Source organism: Melospiza melodia, chromosome Z (genome assembly GCF_035770615.1).
Source record: "Melospiza melodia melodia isolate bMelMel2 chromosome Z, bMelMel2.pri, whole genome shotgun sequence".
In the NCBI taxonomy this organism is placed as follows: Eukaryota; Metazoa; Chordata; class Aves; order Passeriformes; family Passerellidae; genus Melospiza; species Melospiza melodia.
Genome location: NC_086226.1, coordinates 66,667,075 through 66,688,492, shown reverse-complemented (window position 1 = coordinate 66,688,492; position 21,418 = coordinate 66,667,075). Strand labels below are relative to the sequence as shown.

At 34.7% G+C, this 21,418-nt stretch overlaps 1 protein-coding gene across 3 annotated transcripts in view; it reads right to left on the bottom strand.

Moving 5' to 3' along the window:
• LINGO2 (leucine rich repeat and Ig domain containing 2) overlaps positions 1-21,418 on the bottom strand; it is a 473,266-nt gene that overhangs the window by 222,863 nt on the left and 228,985 nt on the right. For all 3 annotated transcript variants that reach the window (XM_063179672.1, XM_063179673.1, XM_063179671.1), the window contains one exon: positions 2,071-2,150. The gene's annotated coding sequence lies outside the window, so the exon portion shown is untranslated. The remainder of the gene's footprint in view (positions 1-2,070; positions 2,151-21,418) is intronic.

Sequence of the window (21,418 nt, the reverse complement as noted above, 5' to 3'; positions counted from 1 at the left end):
CTCTGGAAAGCACTGCTGTTCCCCAATACCTTCTCCTATCATGTGCAGGATGTGAGGAGGGGGCTGGGTCCATTTCCAGTTTGGCCAGAGTGTGTAGGTTTTGCAGTCAGGTGGCGCTGGGCTCCACGTGCTGAGCAATGGCCTGTGAATAATTTTCCTGTCTTGTACACTCTGTATCAGTATTAGCAGTGTTATTTTGCTCTTTTTATTTCATTACTGTTTCCAGTTAACTGTTCTTATCTCAATACAGGATCTTTACATTTTAGTGCCACCCCTTCTCCTCTCCATCCTGCCATAGCCAGGAGGGAAGGAGTGAGCAAACAGGGTGTGATCTTAGGTGTTTCAGTGGGAAAACCAAAATTGGAAACATCACTCCTAAACTAGGACAGAGGGGTTTTTTGCTTTGTCATTATTATGTATTATGCTGTCAAAGTCAGTCCAGAGGTAAAGTACTACTGATTAACTGTCAGTACTGGTAGTAAAACAGAGAAATCATTGTATTTCCTTTAAAGAAAGGATATAGATCATCAGAGATAGATGGATAGATAGATAGATAGATAGATAGATAGATAGATAGATAGATAGATAGATAGATAGATAGATTACATACATACATACATGCATACATACATACATAAACATATATACAAACTTAAATTACTACACTCTTATATATATATATATGAAATTAAATATCATAAAAGACCAGTCTTGACAGAAGGCTGTAACTCCTTATCAGGTCTTTTTTTAATGATCAATTTAATGCATTTATAAATCTGGTTTTATACTATGTTATATATGTGATACCACAGTTTTTCAGTATTTTCAGATTACGAACTTGAGTTTATTATTCTTTTAAGTGCTGTAATTATTTTTGAATTTCTAAAACTGTCTTTCCATTTCCCAGCACTTCACAGCACACCAATAGCCAAAGGCTGTGTGTATTTGTAAAGAAAACAGAAGGGTTTATTCCAGTCACACTGGGGAGTTAGACACTATTATCCCTAAACATTTCCTACTACTTGTCCTCCTGAAAGAGATAGCACTACTCTAATTGCACTGACTTTCTTCAGGGAAGAAAAAAAATCCACAGAAAGATTTTTCATAAAAGGAAAACTCACCTGAAGCAAAAATTTGTAAGATTGAGGCTGGAATAAATACCTGCTTTAAAATTACAATTTGAAAGCCTAGAAAAGTTGTGGGCTTTTGCCCTTTTTTTGCTTTATTTTAATTAGTTGTCTTGTTTTTTGGCCAGAGCAGAGTTAATTTTTTCAGTATCCATGAGAGAGCAGAGCCTGGGGCTGTGTGGGTGTGACTAGGTTATTATTCTAAACTACCTAAGGTCATTCTTGGTGGCAAGAGTAAGGGGTTCCTGCCTCTGAGAAGAAAGAGGGCATAGCCTGTGGTCAGCCAAAAAAGCATGGAAGCTCAGAGGGTCTGTCCGCAACTGTTTCTTATTGTCCCAGGCTTTTGAGCATTTTTCCATGAAAATCACCCTCTTTTGCACACCTTTGGTTTTTCATATTTTTGTAATTGCTGTCCATTTTTCTTATCTCATTGATGCTTCCACTACATTGGTTTTATCTCAACATATAATCTTTGCCTTTTGTCTCCCAGAGGAATGATAGGCTGAGGAGTGACTGGTGATTTGGAGTGCTATTCCTAAACCATGACATTGATAGAATAAATAAACCAGAAAAGAAAGATTTTACACACAGATCCTTCATTTCATAGTTTTTCTCAAATTGCAAAATATAGACCTGACAAAGCTGGGCAAAAGATAGGAGAATAGTATACACACTTAATGGATTAAAAAAATAATTTTATGTGCAACCTGTCTGGAACTGTCTGGAACTGAAACTACTTGGATCCATGACAAAACTGCATCTCAAAGAGCTGAGATACTGAGCACTTGTTTTTTTAAAACATAAATCAAAATTTAAGACATTAAGACAGAAATATTAAATCAAGAATAAAACCAACAGTAACTGTGATCTTGCTACAAACATAAATGAGAACATCAGTAGGAAAACCATCATCAAGACAACAATAACAAAAAGATAAACTTACCAGGTAGACACTGCTCATTTTTCAGAATTGTGGTGAAAGTCTTCCACTACTTCCTTCCTTCAGACTATCTTAATACCAACCTGATAAGAAAATGAATAACAAAAAACTCAACTCCCAACAAATAAAATGCATAAAATAAAATCATATTTTAGACAAAATGACTTGAGTTACTGAAATCCTTGACTAGATCAGTGAGATGGATGATCTTTTTCCTTTCACTGTTTTTATAGTTCAAGAGTGAGTACCTAGCACATATTTGACATTAAACACCCATAAAAAAGAAAAACATGTCTGTGAAAACTGTTAAAGTTGCATATCTATTCAGTTTCTGACTGTTTTTAAAATTTAGTAAATAATAATGGAATCTTTAGAAATGTAATTTATGAAGTTGTAGTCCTACATGGCAGGAGACAAAACATGTTGCACATTGAAATCTAGGACTAGAAGTAGTCTTTTATGTCTCATTTTTTTTAAAGTGTACTTAATGCTATTGCATGTTTATATAACTTAAGGAAGAGCTTACACAGCGCTATAGCACAGTCATTGATTAAAAAAAATTATAGCTTTTTTTATGGAGGGAGGAGATAGGGTAGGTTTAAAGGAAAACATCACTGGGGAGCTGAAATCTACAGTGTGGTGGCTCTTTAATAAAAATCCTCCTTCTAGTTATATAACAGTTGCAGTATCATTCTTAAAAGTGACAGTACAGATATTTAGTTCATGAAATCAAATAGTCTTCCATATTTCTACCTGGCACAGGGTTTGACTTGAAAATATTGACTTATTTTTAAGATTTTTTTTTTTTTTTTAATTAAGGTGGCATTTTGGATTCAGGATTTTAAACAACATCTACCATTTTGGTTCTGAGAAGCACTTGGTTGTACAAGATATCACCAAAAACTAGTAGCAAACTGACAAGTCATTTAAGAAGATCTCAGTTCCTATGCTTTTATTTTTTTCCTGAAATAATAACCCATTGGTTTATCATACTGACCAGACAGGGTTAGATTAGTTAGGTTTATTTTAACTTTGAGATGCCGGAGAAGTCAGAGAGGAAGGTTTCTTTGCTTAGCAAATGTCTTTTTGCATAATCTAATGCTAATGTTTCTCCAGGTGCACTTTTAGGTATGCTCTTCTAAATCACAGCTTTGTAGAAAAAAGAGAGAGGCTTGACTTAGCTATCATGAAGCTTCCAAAGTTTATTTCTATAACTAATACAAAATCTATTTCTCCACTTTCTATTGTTAAGATCTCAGTCAAGACAACTCTTTGTATTATAGTCTCTGCTTCTTAAATTCCATTGCCTTTTACAGCCACAATATTGCGTTTCATGTTGAGAACTGGACCTAACGTACCAGGCTTTTTGAATTTTTCTAAGAAGAAACACAAAGCCACAGAACAATTGTCTGGAAAGGATCTCTGGAATTCTCCTGATCCATATCCCAATTCATATGCTGGATCAAGACTGAATTCAGAACAAAGAGTCGTAAACCTAAGTATTGAAAAGTACATTTTCATGACACATTTATTCTTAAAAGTTAATAAAGAGCTATAATTTTAGCAATTCTGTGTCATTTTTACAAATTTATAATTTAGTTGGTTTTGATTAATATTTTAAAATTAATTGTTTAATATAATTTTCTTTTACCTTATTGCTATCCCTAATTTGAGTACATTACATGTTCTATCTATCCATCCAGTTTTAGATATTCCTGCTTCCATATCTGGATCAATGAATGCATTAAAATTTGCCCCATTTATGTGACAGAAAAGCTTTTCCTTCAAACTACTTTTAAAGCTAGCAAAAATAGTTACTTCATCCTCTGTAAAATGAATGATATGTTTTCTAAGAGTAAATATTTTTTAATAATCTACTTAGATGGTATAAAGGTTATCAGAATGATTTTTATGTTGTTTCATGACTTGGAGAATGTTTTTTTACTGTCATAAACCAGGAACAGTAGAAAATTTCTTCACTGTTCAATGAACTTCTTTACTTTCAGAATGCACTGTTTAAAAAATTTTCCTTCTAAAGTATTATGAGGAATTATGTTGTGTCAGATGCACTGCTAAATGGTACTCTAATATTGACCTGTGTTATGCACAGGTATAATACAGGTCGATATTAGGAACTGAGGAAGGCTGTAAGAATACTCATTTGACTTGTGAGGCATTTTGTAGAATTCTTGACAACAAAAACTAAGCAGCATAAGTCAAATTCATCTGTTAATGAAGATGAAGAGGCAGTCAAGGTAACCCCAAGAGGCAAACATAGAAATAAGCTTTAAGAATTTGGGATTAAGGCAGGCAAGACCTTTGATATTTCTTCTTAAATTATTTATGCCATTCAAAAGATTCAACTACTGAACTTCTGGATTATGCATAAAGGGTGACATGATAAAAGATTTAAACTCAATATGCTGAACATAAATGTCTGCTTAGAATCCTGTACCTTTTCATACTGAAAAGTCAAGGCCAAGAATTTAAGCTTAGTTCTTGTTTCATTCTACACTTTTTTGTCATTATGGTAAGATCAATAATAAATTATTGTCTCACTGGGAAAAGAAGAGAAACAGAGAAAACTGAGACTTTGTGTTATAGTTCTTTTCTGGAGATAATTTAGTAATTGCTTCAGGAGAACTTATTTTCTTGTGTTACCTGACTTTGGGCCAGTATCTGAGCAAAACAAGCTATTCACAAACTACAAAATAGTTTAAAAAATTAAAATCTACTCTGGAAGCATGGTTATCAGAGGAATACAAAAGAAATTGTAGTTCAATTTTTACAACCTTTATGTCATGCATTCAGTGTGTACTTGGCACTAAAAAGAAAGCAGAAACTGCCTCTGCCCTTCTCTGACACACCCATCCTGAAGAGTCCCAGCATTTCCATAAAGGCATTTTCTTACTTCAAGCACATGCCTTATTCCCTCCCCTCAATTTTTTATTAATGCAATTGAAATGTACAGTGAAACCACATGATCAAGACAGCAAAATTATAGGAGAAACAATGGAAAAAAATTAAAAGAAAAGCAGAAACACTAACTGCCAATGTTCAGAGCAATCATGTGAGAGTCCTCCACTTTGAGTAAAGCCTAATTTCCTTTCATAGAACCATGTTTCTCCAAATATATTTTACTTGACAATTATAACCCTATTTCACATATGTAACGTAGTTTCATAGACTCATAGAACAATTTGGTTTGGAAGGGATATTTAAAGGTCCTCTACTCCAAATTGTCAATTGGCATTTTCTCAAAATTTGTTTCCTCTAATGAAGTGCTTCAGCAAAAAAACCTCCCACAAATTTTTCATTATAATCACCTGTACAAAGATATAATTGATCTAGCATGATACTTTCCTAATGGACTAACCAGAAGGAATTTCCTCCAGTCCTCACATTAGGGCAAAAATGTTACATGATCAATAAAATATTAACGTCTTGAGACTAACAGAACTAATGGAAAGACTGCGGTAAATCCATGTTTTTATCATATTAGATATCAAATTTTTGGTTTGCATCTGTTTGTGGACAATGAGTACTCATTTCTTTTTGGATAAACTTACTACATGACTTGCAAATAGAAAGAGAGCCAAAATTTTTCCTAATATTTGACTGGAATTTACCACACTGAAAGAAGAGCTACTCTATGGTCAGAAAGTAATAAAAGAAAAAAAATATCTCTCTCTCTCTTTCTTTCTCTCTCTCTTTCTCTCTTTTTAGAGAATAAAAAAGGAAAACAGCAAGATATATCCTCAATAGCAAATCATGTTCAGATTTTCCACAAAATTTAAGGATTTGACTGTTTAAATAATAAGATAACTGCTTATGAATGATGGCCAAACACAGACATCTTATTATTTTGACTATACTTATGACTTTTAGAGGTTTATTAAACATACAGGTGACATTCAGCTCTGATCTTTAAACTGCCAGTACTAGGATCCAAGAGCATTTAGGAAAAGGTTGCTCATTTTATACAAGAATCCTCACTTTCCCTTAGCAGTATTTGAAACAGACTGCTGCTGAGCTTAACATCTGGTCTGAGTAAATAAAGAAATTCTCACGGTGAAGAAATCATATTTTGCTAAGTTGTTTAAGTGTCTTCCCAGCTGAGAAATCAGAAATATCTTTCCCATAGAGCAATGTGAAAAATGATGGAGGACATGATAAGCATTTGAATTAGGAGACATTTGAATTTTTGAGGGCTCATTTTTTGTGCTGTGATTTTATTTTTTTACCTGTCACAACTAGGAATATTGAGGTGCTGTTACCTATTAAACAGGATTTTCAAAAGGACTATTTATGCAAAAACATACTTTCTCAGTGTAATCAAAGAATGTTAAGTGTTGTTTTTAATTGTGTGCCACAGAGAAAATGAAATGGCACCTGGAGAAACAGCAGCTTTCACCAGGAAACCTACTATTAACCTATTAACCAGTTAACAGAACAGCAGGTATCTACAGTCTGACATCCCCAGCTTCATGAAGAGATGAAAATAAACTTTGTAATTGATTTCTCAAATGGCTGCATTAAATAGAATGCTCTTCTGCCTAACAGAAAATATCCCCCTCATTACATTAAAATTGAATGGCACACTTTCTAGAAGGATGGTTTGTGCATATATACATTTCAGCTGCAAGGCATCTGAGAGATCCTGTCTCTACCCACAGCTGATACCACAACTTAATTTATAACTTGGACAAGATGCAATGAAGAGCCTAAGAGCAGTGGGCTTGAAAACTAAATATTTTATGAAATTGATCACAGGTAGGAACCCACTATTTTTTTAACAGAAAAATCAGATGACTTGCATGATTTGTTTGAGCACAAGTGGAGGATTCAACGTATTGTTAGGAAATGGTGAAAACAAGATTTCCTATAAGCAGTAAATTAGTTTCTTAATCATTGCCAGCAAAATGGTTTTCAATTCAGATATACAGGGACTCCCTAACTGTGATTTCTTATTCTAAAAAGTCAGTTGGTGTTCCATATGACCATGATTAGAAACAAAAAAGATTTAGGAAATTTGTCTATGGAATTAATGCATGAGTTATTAGGAGTCCTACTTCTGTACAGTAGAAAACAGGAACAGCAAAGTAATTCTGAAAAAAAATAGACCATTTATTGATAGTATTTGAAAGGGACTCCTGCTAGTGGATCTCTAAACAGTAGATACACTTAAAAATATTTTACTTTGGATTGTTTTGCATTGAAACCTTTATTACTCTAACAGATTAGATTCTTACATCATAAGGATGGTGTATCTATTCGCAAGTCAATAGACTATCCATTGATAAAGTGCTTTTTTGAGTAATACAAGCATTTTGGAAACAGCTTTTGGGTGAAATTAAGTGAGTTTCAATACAAATAAAGAAATTAGAAATGTGCAAAAATTCAGGGAGTATTCAGCAAGATGTTGCTGTGGCAGATGCAAATACAGGCAGATACAGCATGAATCAGTGCAATGGAATTATTGTTTTCAGTAAAAGATCTAAGAACGGTTGTTATATTATGGAGCTTACTCTAAAATAGAGTGGTAAAATCCTCAGCAACTAAATTTTTTTGGCTTCTGACACTGAGATGGAGAGACTGTACAAAAAAAATACATCAAGCATTATGCTAAGTAATGCTAAAACTATAAGTAATTATCTTAAATCTGTCTTTTGTAGTTCAGTATTAGATGAAAAAATGTATGTTTATTTTAATTGTGTTCTATCTTTGTATAATTTCACAAAATGCTAAATTAAGTTCTATCCTGGCGTCTCTTAAAATTTCAGACCCATTTCTTCCTACTTATCATTATTTCCCAGCTATACTCCTCATTTACTAAAGTGAATTATTTTTATCCCAAGAGACATACATTTTACTTAGAAATACACTAGAGAAAAATGCAAATGTGGTAAAATTCTATGACGTGGTGAAGTGTGGGGTGCTCACTGGAGGCAGTCATGAATAGTGACTGCTCTGTCCCTCGGGAAATGGAAGATGGGACAGGCGCAGAGATTTCTATTCATTCACAGCTCATGCTGCCAAATAGTTCACTGCACAAAATACACTTCCTTCACATTTACAGCTTGCATTTTTCATGTTTGCTTCTCTGATATTTCTCACAATGACAAGTCTGAAAGATACCAGAGTATTTCTGAAAGAGCCCTTCCTCAGGGATTTCTTAGACTTCAACCAGTTTAAGGTGCGCCGCAATGATTTTCTGAAGCAGACTTCTTATTTTACATTATTCCTGCAGTCAAGCTAGTGGTTGGTACCTACGTTTCACAGAGAAAATACAGTAAGTCATATTAAGCTGGAAGAGCTAATGTTATTTCAGACAAAGATTTAATCTTATATTTCTAATTATTTTAATTATGATAATACCATATACTACAGTATTGGGAATTCTACATTGAGAATACTAGAGAACACTATATGAGGATACTACCTTGATCTATTATCAGCTTCTTCAGTAACTAAAAATTGTCTTTCAAGCACAGATTATTTCAGCCTCCTCTACTAGTACTCTGAAGGGTGCTCAAATCCACCTCAGGGCTGAATCATATCCTTCTATTTATCAGTTTCTTTCTTGATGCTTATTGCGGCAAGATAACCCCCAGCTGGGGAATAACATCCACGATCTCAGAAGGCTGATAGCTTTATTAAGCTATACTATATTATACTGCATACCACACTAATATTATGTTGTATGCTCTATACTAAACTAAGGAAAAACTCTTGACCCCTTACAGACAGTCACAACACAGCTTTGACATAACTGGTCAATCAATCCAAACAACCATCACCAGAGTCCAATTAACAAATCAGTTTTGGTAAACAATCTCCCTAACACATTCCACAAGTACTAAACAACAGATACAGCAAGTAGAGATAAGAATTTTTTATCTTCTTTCTCTGAGCTTTCTCACTGCCTTTCCAAGGAGAAATCCTGGGAAGGTTGTGCCTGCTGCTCTCTGTAAAGACACCTGTGGCCACAGACACTAACATTTTGTACTTTCCTATCACGTTAGTCAAGTTCAAAATCCAACCTTCATCTACATGGAGTACTTAGGGTTTTATGTTTCCTTAACCTTCTGAATCTCCTTCATCTTCTTAGCATGACAGATTTTGTCTTTAAGACTCTATCTATGATAGTAGCTGAACATAAAATTTTTTCTTATTTGCACCCATCATTTCCATCCCAATCTTCTTTTCAATTCTTTGACTAATGTTGTCTTTCTCGCATCAACTCAAAAATAGCATACTGGAAGGAAAAGCAGAATTTTAACCTGGAATTAAATTTGACAGTACTTATGCTGCAATAATTTCCTTCTGGCGAATTATTATTAGGGAAGGTAAAATTTGGAAATTTTTGGCTATCCACTATCAAAACATAGATGTATAACTGGTTTATAGAAAATTATCTTAATAATTTTTGAGGTTAACATTTCCTATTAATCTCCTCAATTTGAATGCAAGTATTAAAAAGGGAGAATTTCACCACCAAATAAACAATAGTATTTGAACTCCCCCAATCAAATTTGGTTCTTCTGTAAATTTCAACCCCTTGTGCCATTGTAGGGTGCATTGTGCTAATTTCTAGTTTATTGGCAATTTACTGTTGTAACATCACCATGGTAATCCAATAATCAATAAAACTTGCTGCCAATTCCTTGAGTAAAGGAAGCAACTTATGGGAGCTTTCAGGTTCATCTTGGCAGTGCCTCTGAGCAACTCAACCTCCATGACTTAGGAGCACCCAGCCGTCAGCCCCAAACAGAGTTGCATCACTCTGTGACACTGCATGCACAGTTATGTGAGGATATAGATTTTACATACATAATGGTAGCGTGGAGTAATGTGTAGAATAAATCATTAGTGCTACAGTACACTGCCAGTGTGTGAATTTATGAATGACTTGATTTGAAATTTAACCAATCAGATTGAAAAGTATAGATTCATGACATCACAGAATGGTTAGGGTTGGAAGGAACCCTAAAGACCATCTAGATCCAATCCCACTGGCATGGGTGGGGATGCATTCCACTAGACCAGGAAACTCAACGCCCCTTCGAGGGACTGAGAATCCCTAACTTCTCTGGGCAACCAGCTCCTGTATCTCACCAATCTCACAGGGAGGAATTTCATCCTAAGAAGTGACTGACTGACATACAGTGTAGCTGATATTTTGTCAGTATCAGACACTTCCAGAAAAGGAGTCTTGTGTATAGATATACACAGATAACCCATGCACACAAGTGCACTATCAGTTGCAACATAGACCCTGTCCAGCATCAATTTTCAGACATATTATGTGGGGAAGTACAATATGCATAGTCTAGGAGATCCTGTCATTCTCTCCATCATGTAGAGAGTAAAACTTTGATTATTACATACAAGCCTGTTTGCAGGATGCATGTGTAAGCACACAGGTTTTTGTTTCTTTTATTCCATATCTAGATATTTTTTCCAAAGCAGAAAGACAACTGGACTCATTGTTCTTACCTTTTAGGGTGTTGTGAATCTGTGTTTCCAAAATAAATATTATTTATTTTTAAATTATTCATCTTAAAAAAGGCCAAAAAACCTTCAGTAATTTCAACACAGTTTAAAACATACTTATCGCTGGAATTTTTAAAGGTAATATAATGATAGTAACAAAAAAAAATATATATTTGATATTTTTCGTACCAAAGGTGAAATTTTTGTCCAGGCAGCTTAACCAGTAGCTTAGTGATTACTCTTTTTTCTGTTTCATAGAGGCCCTTATTTTGAATGATGCGATACTCTTACTAGTAAATATCAAAATACCACTTTGTAGATCTAGTTGTAAACTTTATTTCACTGTAATACAGGTCTTGCTTCAACTAGTTATGCATTACATACTCATTCAGTTAAGCTATATTTTTAGTGTGTGTCTTATATTATATAAATATTCATTTTTAGTTTAGTTCCATTCTGTTCTTTATATGCTTAAATTTCTTCAATAAAAAGAGATACAATATTTCTACATATTAAATTTTTTCTTCATTTATAAAATACCATAAACATAATTGGTTCTATGTAGTTATTAATATTTATATTTGAAATAATTTCCAGATAGTTTTGTACATTGCTGATATTAATTAAGAAATGTTAAATTCCCAAGACAATTTACACAAGAATGGAAGAATCCAGGAGAGGAACAAATTATGAAAGAGCTAGAAATGATAACAGAGATAAGGGGTATGATAAATAAATCAGTTTGTTCAACACAAGAGAAGGCTGAGGTAGTACGTCACTTGACATGAAGAGGCTAATGATTAACTGTTTTCAAGTTCCACTGCAAGCTGGACAGCAAATGTTGATTCAACTTCAGAAAACAAACCCTTTGGGCAGTTAAATAATGTAGAAGACTTCTGTCTTGCATAAATCTGGCAACCAGGAAATGAATCATTCAGGAATGACCTGGATATAATGAAGCCCACCTCAAGCTCTTGCTCACTTGCATCTACTCATTGCATGTCACTTAGAAACAAAAATCTACCTGAGAAATTAAATATTGTTTCAATAGCATCAGAATCTGTGAGAATAAAGTTTAATATTATATGATATGTGAGCATGCATAAAGCTTGCTTTCTACAGATACAGAACTTTGAACTTTCGTTGTGGCAACAAAAAGTTTGAATTTATTCTCAAAAAATGTAGCCATGATGCATATGTGTACCTATTAGGTATCTGGAAAAATTCAACAATGACCTTGCACAGTAAAGCACACAATTTTTGGAAAGTAAAGCTGGAAAAAAACCCCGTATGTTGACCTCACATTTGTTAAACTTAGAAAGTAACAAAAACCAATTTACAACAAAATCTTTTGTGTATAATTGAATTAGCAACTCATTCAATTTTTTTTTTTTTCCTTTATAACCTTAAAGGCACTTGAGACTTCCTCAGTCCAGGACCTGCATAATTAACCCAACTGAATTTCTGAGACCCTGATTCATGCTCTGACTTCACCAACACAAATCCTCATGCTCAAAAACTCACTCTATCTGAGTTAAATCACATCACTCCAGGTAAGGCTGAGAAATACCAAAGATTTACTCATCATCCTCTCAGGAAGGTACACAGACAGGGATGTTAAAATGCCCATGAGAAGTAAGTGCCAGAAAATCCCACAGCTCAAGTTCTGAAGTCAACCTTTACTGGGCTGCCTAGAAATTCTCCTTTGTAAATAAACAGTGCAGAGTTTGGGTTTTTTAACTTACATAGGAGACCTACTGATATATTACTTCTGCTCTGAAGGGAGGGAACAAAAAAAGTAAACAGAGGAAAGTGATTTCATTTATAAATTCAACTGCCTCTCATTTTTCTTTTTTTTGGATCAGCTTATAGGATTTTCAGCTAGATGAAGGTTGCCCCAAAATCTTCAATCCTTCAGATTACATTCTGAAAAGTCTTGTGATAACCTAAAGGTGACCAGCAACACATTTTAGAATCCAGCACTGCAGGGCATTTCAGATAAGTGCTTAAAGTATACAAAAAAACTACAGAACCTTCAGCAAGAGTTTAATCTGTAGACTACTTCAAAAAAGTCCACAAAGATTAATTCTGTCACCTCCTCCAGTTAGAATATTACAAGATGGAGGTTTTCACCAAATATTTCAGTACATGCACATAAATGCTAACCAGCCTAAACTCATTTTCAGCTGTTCTTTTTTTGCATTATTTTTTTTTTCTTTTCCTTGCCACAAAACTGATGGCACAAAATCAATTTTCATTCACCAGAATGCTTGAATTTCAACAAAGAAGCACAAAGATCTAGTTCCATCAGTGTGAAAGAAACACTGTAATTTGCCGTCCAAAAATCTGTGTACTGAAACTGTAGGAACTTTTACCAGGGGAAAAATATATGGGAATGCCGTGGTTCAAAATTATTGATAAGTAATCTTATCAGCATTACAATCTGAAATCCAGATGTATCTGCTTTTTGGAAATCATTATTCTCCTTTTGTTTTTAAAGAGATCAAAATATAATTTAAAAGTAAAAATTAATTAAAAAAATACTTCCCACACGACAAAATATTACTATTCTATACAATACAGCACATCAATAAAAAACACCAGTAAAAAGCCTTTAATGCATAACAATAGCTTTTTAGTATCTTAGAAATCTACTTTCAAGACTGCAAAATGTTATATTTTAAGTGAAGCTCCTCATTAGACAGTATGAGGCATGAAAATAGGGCATGAAAGGAAGATAAAAAACTCTTCTTAATAGCCCCTGTGCAGATAACATAGGGCAAAGACAATCAATACTCATGCTTCATTTATTTTATGGTTTTGAACATTTAAAGACAAAATGTTAGTATTTTCTGTCCTGTTGGGCTTCACAGACTTGCAGCAGTAATGATAAAACAGCAGTAATGCCAAAAATGGATTTGCATATTTGCATTGCCATTTATATGCATTTATATTCCAGTGGCAGGTGGCTATTATTCCCCAGTATGAAAGGTAACACCTACTCCATTAGTCTGGGTTCACTAAAAAACCACATTGTCCTACTACTTGGGATAGTCATCAAAATGACAAAAAACAAATCCAAAGTATCATAAAAACAGTATAAAATCAAATAAAATATATGCCAATCATATAAACATCACATTAAATACCTTCATAAATAAGACTAACCTTTACAGTCTGTGCCTCTACTCCTGACTGAAAAATGAGAATACATAAAACATATATATTTTCAATGCCTTTTTCATGGTATTTGAACAATTATTTTCTGGATGTGTTTAAATATAATTTTGTGTGACAGTTGTACTACCATGTTTCAAAGCCTTACAACCTCAGTCAGATGCAGTTCTTAGAAATAAATATGCTTTATTAGAAACAAAACTAGGAGAGCCAATTTGTGAAAGAAAATTTAGGACAAGGTTATGCAGGAAAAACAGAGTATTTAGTCATGTTCTTTTAAAAACTGAGTGAAGCAATTTTATCATATTTAAAATATACAGCATGGTTAAGATAGAAGCTGGTTAGTCCTCTACACAGTTTTAGCTAATAATAATAGCCTAAATGAAACATTAAGGTTTTTTCTATTATTCAAGAGAAGTAAGAAACACCTTGAACTTCCACAAACTTCTACCTGCAGTTTTCCTGTATATTTAACAGTCTGGGAGACTGGAAAAAAGACATGTCCTATAAGCCTCTACATTAATTTTGTTTAACTGACTGGCTTCAGTCCTTCAACCTGCTTGGCAGTGCCCCTATTTTTATCACTCCCCAAAGAAAACAGTTGCTGAATATACACACTCCAGTAATCATTCATACAGATAAGATTTGACCTCTTGTTTACAACAGGTTTCACTAATGTTTAAAAGTCAGACCACACTATTAATCTATTTGCTAACCTATATAATACTATATATAAGTGATTTGTTTAAGCTTGTGAAGGAAATTAGAATCCTATATAATTAAAATCAAACTGTGTTTCACTTGTGCTTGATCTTTTATGAGCAGAGATAAATCAACAAAGATGAGTTGCAACTTCATAGCAAGGCAAGTTATGCTTACAGAATTGAGAGTTTTACCAAGTACAGCTCTGACAGAAGTGACTAAGAGGCTGTAATGGATAAACACCTCCAAGCATGTGTACATGGCAACACTGAGCACCACAACAAGTGCATGCTGTTCTAGGACTGGTAATAGTCTGCTGATCAGATTTTATAGCTGAAGTTATTGTCATCTATCTCCCAGAACAGAGATGCAAATCTTGAAGAAAATAAATTCCTTTCTAAAACTACTCTCTACACAAAGTAAATGCATTAAAATCTGGAATTCTCCCTGATTTATTGGGCTCTTCCTCTTAAGGCACACTAGGCACAGAAACCTCAAATACTTTTTCAATATGCTCTCACTGACTCCAGTCACACCAAAAGATGGTGTAGTGAATGATTAGGATAAATCATTGGTGGATCCATTGCCACAAATATTTTAATTTAAAGCTTAAGTGGCAAAGAAATAACACTTCGGTGCTAATCTAATTAAAAAGCTTTGTAATTACAATAAATGGAAATATTTTTATCTTTATATGAGGCCACCAATGGAATGCCTCATAATATTTGACATTAACAGGGTGCTATGCCTTACAGATTTACAAAGAAGAGTTATTTCCTAAATCCTGTATCTTAGAATTGCAGCTTTTTCTACAGCAACACAGAAGTTACGTTTATATCTCTCTTGAGATTTCTTGACTGTCAGGGCCTCAACACAGAGAAATAGATATTGTAAAATGTATTTTTCTGTGTCATATAAATTGCTGGAGAATTTGTGTGCTTAAATTGAAAGAAAGCACGTATGCCAAGATATAGAGTACAGGCTGGAACAAGATTTGGGACTCGCATCCAATGACTACTGTAATCTAAAGCTGAAATGAAAGGATGGTATCTTAAAAACTACCAGATGCACAAATTATCTGATACATTTTCCATTAAAAATCTGCTAGAGATACACAAAATCCACTTCTTTCCCAATCTTTTACATATTGTTGATTGTACATTCCTAAATTATGTATCTGAAAGAAATGCCATGGGCAACAATATCCTTCCTACGACAGGAGATGACTGTTATAAAAAGAGAGGAAAGAGTGAGAAAGGATCTATCAGCAGTACCTGATACCTACATGATGGTGCTGCAACCAAAGGATGTAATTAATTTCCCTAGAAATCCCTTTTGTAATGTCAGATAATATTTAGTAGCGTAACAACTCTGAAGAATACCACGGGATGAACGAAGCATGAATAAAACTATAAAAACAAAATTGTCATAAACTTTAAATGTAATATGTTTTTAAGTGTGAGCAAAGAATTTACAGCTACCACACTGCAGTGGTTTTTAAGGATGGTATTCCTCAAATTAGTGTTCCTACTAAACAACACATCTCTGGCTCATTCTGCCTCCCCATATCCCCTTCCTCTGCAACAGGATCGGGAGGAGAACTGGAGACATGAAAGGTAAAGATCAAGGATTGAGATGAGAACAATTTACTGGGAACAGCAATGAGGTAAGAAATGGACAGTACCAATATTGATAATAATGTTTTGTGCAGGAAAGATGATCAATTCACCAGCAAATGCCCACCCCACGAAACCTGATGTTACCCTGGATGGAAAAGACCCCCATGTGCCCACCCACCCGTGTAGGTGTGAGGTGGTACAGGATAACCTCCAGGTCTGAGTTATGCCCCTCCTGGCTCTGGCAAAAAATTACTGTCCTGGCCAGAACCAGGCCAAATACTAAACTGCTTTAATCATAAAACTTTTATTACTCACAAGGGAAATATTTGGGAAGAAAAGAAAAAGAGAACCTTGAAAGTAAGGTAGAAATTGAAATAAAATATTCAGTTTCAATTATTCAGATAATCCTTTTTTTATTAATTCTCACTAATTAAGAGTTCCACAAAATGAAAGAGGAGGGTTTTGTGGGTTTTGACCTTGATGAGGTGAGGAGGGGAGATAAAAGACGCAAGAGAAAAAGCTATCAGGAAATATTTAAAAATACTTAAATAACACTGATGATCGGAATAAAAAATTTTGGTTATTTTTGTATGTCTAACAATTGCACCAACAAAATCTGTCTTATGGTTTTAATTAAATAATGCTTCCTAGGCTTGATGTTTCAAATATAGCAAGTTTGGAAGAAACTGGAAAGTTATAATGTTAAGATCTGCATGGCATTTGGCTTCCTATGCACAGCTCTGAGGTATTCACTTGGATCCAATCCATCTTTTTGTAATATCTTTGCACAAAGTGGTGAAACAGGATCTCTAATGTAATCCAAACATTTCACTCTATCCATTATGCAGATAGCTCTGTCCCTCAGACTGGCCTGTGAGTATTGAATATGCACAAATCTCAGAACAGACTGGGCAACCTGGGGAATGAGATGCTGGAAAGCAGTGCCTTGGAAAGGAACCTGGGGGTCCTGGTCAGTGGCAAGCTGAACATGAGCCAGCAGTGTCCTGGCAGCCAGGATGGCCACCCGTGTGCTGGGGTGCATCAGGCACAGCATCACAGCCAGGCAAGGGAGGGGATTGTCCTGCTCTGCTCTGCTCTGCTCTGGGGCAGCCTCACCTCCAGTGCTGGGGGCAGTTCTGGGTACCACAATGGAAAAAAGGCATTGAGCTGTTAGAGAGTGTCCAAAGAAGGGTCATGAAGGTGGTGAAGGTCCTTGAAGTGAAGCTGTATGAGGAGTGGCTGAGGTCACTTGGTGTGTTCAGCCTGGAGAAAAGACTGAGGGGAGATCTCATTGCCTTTACAACGTCTTTGCGAGGGCAGAGGAAGGGCAGACACTGATCTCTTCACTCTACTGACCAGTGAGAGGACTCAAAGGAATGGCCTTAAGACAAGCTGGGGGATCTTTAGGTTGCGTATCAGGAACAGGTGCTTCCCCCAGAGGGTGGTTGGGCACTGGAACAACTCCCCAGGGAAGTGGTCACTGCACCAAGCCTGACAGAGCTCAAGGGGTGTTTGGGCAATGCTCCCTGGCACATGGTGTGACTCCTGGGGATGTGCTGTGCAGGGCCAGGAGCTGGACTCAGTGGTCCTACTGGAGCTGGACTCAGTGGTCCTACTGGGTCCCTTGAAACTTAGCATATCCTGTTATTTGATTCTTAATAAATGCCTTTACAAACAAAAATGGAAGGAAATTTTTTACCAATTGTCAGTAAAATGTCTTGTGTCCCTTTTTCAATTATTTTTTAAATTTTCAAGTCTTAAGTTTTCATTTGATTAATATACAAAGGTGTAATTTCAGCCTGAAGTATAGGTATGGTGGAATGTTAAAATAATTGTTTGTCTGGCCATCACATGAATTCCTAATATACATTTGTGTAATTACTTCTGTCTACTGGGGATCATTTTCAAGGGCTGAAAATAGAGATACTTTGTTATGAATATAGGCATAAAAATATTTAATGACTGGTAAATAGCTGTGAGGTGCTTTAATAGGTTATTTTCACACTTGTTCATCAAGGTCAGCAGAGAAGATAAGATATAGACCATATCCATATGGTTTTCAAGGCTTGTCAGAGAATATCCTTAAGTATGTTAATTACTGCCATTAATTTCTGCTATTATATTCAGGTAAAAAGAGAAAGAACAAGAACAAAATTCAAATCCTTGAATCAGAATTCTGGTGTTGCACAGTGTGGTTTTACCAAGAGTGTGGACAGGCTCAGACATGAAATATTGTCATTCCTTTATGGAATGATCAACAGTTTCTGCAACCCCATTAACACAGCATAGCTCTTAGCCATAAGCCATTATCTCTGGTGGAAACAATGCCTTGAGGTAAAATCAGTCATCAAATTTACTACAAAAGAAGTTATGGAAGGGCATGTGGTCTCACTGTACATCTTAGTTATTTTAACTATTATTTAAACTCCTTCTCTCTAATCACATTTTATAGTCTTTCAAAACACATGCTTTACAGAGCCTGAAATTTGATGGAATCCACGGGATTTAATGAACTGCATGAATACATAGCAAATAGGAAACTAAAGTGAGAATATTAAAGTTTTCATTATTAATTTAACTCTCTTCATAAAGAAAAGGATAAAAGTTTTTGCATTGATTTAATGGCAGTCGAAGAAAACAACATTTCTTTGGGTTTTTGGGGTGATTTTTTGTCTTCTTTTTCAAAATAAACTTACTCTAGATGTCAATGTAGATAAAAGAACTTTGATTTAAACAAAAAAAATTGATCCATGTAGTGAAAGACTTATTCCTGGTGGAAATCACCAATACTTTATTTCAAGTGGATTGATTCACCAAGATCTATGTATTGCTAGACCTTCAAATTAATAACTGAGGAACAGTACCCCCACCTATACAAAACATTAACAAGGGAATGTTATTTCTTTTCATAAAAGACATTAGGACTGTTCTTTGTGTGGACAGGGTAACTAAAAGAAGTACTATAATCCTCTTCCTAAAGAAATTACTCACTGAAATCCATAGCAATCACTGCAACCAAGAACAATAACACCATTAAAATAATTTGAAACAAAAAAAAAAAGTGGTAGTAACCACAAAAAAGTTGAATTTTTGCAAGTATTCTCATACTTAGCAGTAATTTCGCTGTTGACATCTTTCAAAAAGGACCAAACACCAACAGTCTTCAGTTTTTTCTACTACCTTTGATCATACAGTTTACAGAATTCAACTTACAAGGCCTAAGAATCAGCAAGAAATAAATGAGTTATTTTCATTTTTTGCTGACCCAGATTGTGGTACTGCTGAATTGCTCATCTGTGACTAAGCTTTCTCATACCACATACTACAATGTTCTGACTTAGTGATACCTCTTTAGCATACATTTTCTTCTCTCAAACTTTTTTTGAGGTCTGTACCCCTTTTCCTCTTTCAGACTCCCCTTGTTCCTTCTCAGGTGATATCTTACATATGTTGTCATCGCTGCAGTCCCCCAGGAAACAGAAATTCAAGTTTCCTCATCTGTTCAGCTGAGAATTGAGAATCTTTTTCCTATCAAGGAGTGCCCTACTCACTGAACTACTATCTACCATTATTAAAAGCAATTTCTCCTCATCATTCATGGGAAAGAAATCCAAACAACAGAAAAGAACCAAAGAACCTACCATTACTGCATCATCTTGTTTAGGAAGATAGAGGTGTCTCTGTGGACAAAGTGGATGGTGGTATTACAATACTGGAATTCCAGCACATCACATCATTGAACTACTTGGGATCATACTGGTAACTCACAAACCAGTGGACGTTTGTCCACCCAGCTGAATCTGCCATCAGGTATTTAGCTTGGAGTGTCTGATCGTCATATACATTGTAGAAAAACATCCTTCATCTGCCCATGCTTAAATGCACTGTCTTTATACATTCTCTCACCATGTTCTTGGGTTTTTTCAACTCTGCTACTGAGAAATTATTCAGCTATATTAGCTCTTTGAAGAAAAGAGGAGCTTGTTCCCTTTGTCTGTCTTAGCCGACTTACTGCCTTACATGAGACTGCACACTGCCATTTCAATTCAGCAATTAGCATTTCCTTATAATACCATGGAGTACCATACTAGAGCAAAGAAAATGCTAAATAAAGTAGTATTTTATTATCTGTTTTTAAGTGCTTCTATCAAAAATTATAAATTCTCAAGCAGTACAATGTATAGACTATTGAAATTTTTTAAAAAATGACAATATCACTTTAATTCTTTGATTTCTGCACTAGATTTATTTACAAGATAGCATTTAAGGAAACAGCTAAAATAAATAGGTGCTAGTGTAAAAACATCCTCCTTGCCCTCTTCTGCTCCACAACTATCACAAAAGTTTAAATATTATTAGAATAGTTCAATGTTCCTTTATGCTAAACTGATTATCTGTAATATAATATTATAATAAAATATATATATATAAATAAATGAAAATATTTATGCACTCCTCAAGTTTAAACAAAAATATCAATGAGAATTTCAGTAAATAATGAGTAAAACTAAAAGGAGGAGGCTAAACAGTTCATTGATCTTTCCTGATTATGAATGGAAATGATATTGACTTCAAATATCTATGCGCGTTTGTTACTTTTGATTGTTACTTGAACCCTTTGGTCTAAGATTAGAAAGAACATTCAAGAATACCAAGTCTTTGATGCACTATATGTCATCTAAAAATATGCATGTCTTCTGAAACACATCCAGAGAATTGCTGCAGTGATTCTGAAGGGTGAGACATAAGTTCTCAACTTATTATTACCAGCTTGAAAAAAGAGATGCATATAAGAGACCAGCATCATCCTAAATATTCGTCAAGAAATTAAGAAGGCCAGATGCTTCAACTTTTTGAGTGTAATTCTCTAGTGCTTAAGAAGACTGCAAAAAATACATTCAAATACAATAACATTCAAGCACAAAGAAATTTGATTAAAAATATCATCCATTTTTCAAAACAACAAAGTTGTTTGTCCCAAAAACTAGTGGAAGATGGTGTCACAATTTGTTGAGGAACTTATTAAAATAGGTTTTGAATAAAGAGGGAGATGGAACCAAAAAAAACCAAAACAAATAAACTCAAAAAACCCCACAAAAACCTCATTGAGTAACAGAGGGAATTCTGGGAGGCGCTTTGTTGGTTTTTTCCCCACCAGTAATTTAACAAAAGCTGAGACGCTTGGCAGCATATTTATTTTACATTCACCTTGTTGAAGCTGTGCATCCTGAATGGATGAAAAAAATATGTCAAAGTGAGATAAAATGAATTGCACCAAAATGGTGGAAAAATGCAGAAATTGTTTCATCTAAATAGCACAATTAATAATGAAATTTTGCATATTTTTCCTTAATTTA